The sequence below is a fragment of the Acomys minous genome (genome assembly GCF_964271855.1).
Source record: "Acomys minous genome assembly, chromosome: 16".
Lineage (NCBI taxonomy): Eukaryota > Metazoa > Chordata > Mammalia > Rodentia > Muridae > Acomys > Acomys minous.
Genome location: NC_140498.1, coordinates 2,058,467 through 2,060,000, shown reverse-complemented (window position 1 = coordinate 2,060,000; position 1,534 = coordinate 2,058,467).

Here is a 1,534-nt window from a genome sequence, read left to right as displayed (position 1 = left end):
GTCCCCAGCCCAGCAGGCAGGCAGTGGGTCCCCAGCCCAGCAGGCAGGCAGTGGGTCCCCAGCCCAGCAGGCAGGCAGTGGGTCCCCAGCCCAGCAGGCAGGCAGTGGGGTCCCCAGCCCAGCAGGCAGTGGGTCCCCAGCCCAGCAGGCAGGCAGTGGGTCCCCTTGTTTGTTTCCTTCAGTCCAAGATGACCTGTACATTTGAACAAATTACTATCTTGCTCTCAGAAAGGGCCTTTTAAAAGTAAAGAGAGGAGAAGGAGGAGGCAGAGAAGTAATGAATTTATAAGGACAATAGGAATGAATAGTAGGAGCTGATGTGTGTGTGTGTGTGTGTGTGTGTGTGTGTGTGTGTGTGTGGAGAGAGAGAGAGAGAGAGAGAGAGAGAGAGAGAGAGAGAGGGAGAGAGCATGCTCGTGTGCTCAAGCACATGTGTTGTCCTGATCATGGTAGTGTCATTTAATTTTTACTAACAAGTTCAATAAGATGAAGAAAATATGACAACACTGAACAACAAATTATATTAAGGTATGATAAAATAATTTCACATTAAATAAACACATGAGATACTACAAAACAAACAAACAGACAGAAGACACTGAATGCAGAATCAGAAATTCTGAGTTTTAGTTGCTGCCTAGGCCTGTGCAGCTTGCAGTTCACCTGAGCCCTGGTGTCTTTGTTGCGTGGGGAAGGTACATGCAGCCTTTGGATCTCCCAGGAGAGGCGCCACCTCCCACCACACAGAGGGAAATTGTCGCTGTGTATTTGCTATTTGCCCAGAAGATAGCCAGTTGTAGAGCGGCAGGCACAGGGCTTGAGTGAAGCCACACGTGGGGTGGGGGTGAGGAGTGGGGGGGCAGGGGTGGGGTTCCTGAAGCTGACGTCATTAAGGATGAGCCCCATAAGAAGGTGGGAAGGAACGGGTATGAGAGCCACCATTAACAAAACCACAGACACAGAAGCAAGGTTCTCAGGATTTCACTGTGTGGCCCCAGCTGGACCTAAGCTGTCTCCATCCTCCTGCCTCGGACCCCCGAGAACTGGCATTACAGATGTGCACCAAGCGCTGTGCCAGGGTCAGGCTCACTTTTGGCCCTTGCAGAGTTTATTCTCATCCAACAGACAGCAGCTGGCTAACTGACACTCTGAGGAAACTAGAGCCAGCTGCAGTGGCGTGATTAGGGGAGCGCTGTGATAAAAACAGGGGTGCCGGCTAAGGATAAGGCTGAGGGGATGACAGGACTGAGAGGGCTTTTTGCCAGCCTTCTGTCACTGCAGTGGGGGAGGGTGCCAATTATTAGCACAAGGTGCACTAATGGTGAAAGTTTATGCACAATTGAAGGGCGTGCCCTCCCTCCCTCCCACTGTTCCTCCCCCTCGTCTCTTTTCTCACACATTCAGATTGTGGATGAGACAAACTCACACTTAGGAGACAGCAGTTTCCTGCTCTGCCATCGGCTTCTCTGTTCTGACGCTGGTGCTGCGCCTCATGCAAATGGCTTCCTTCCTGCCCCTCACACCAAAGACAAGT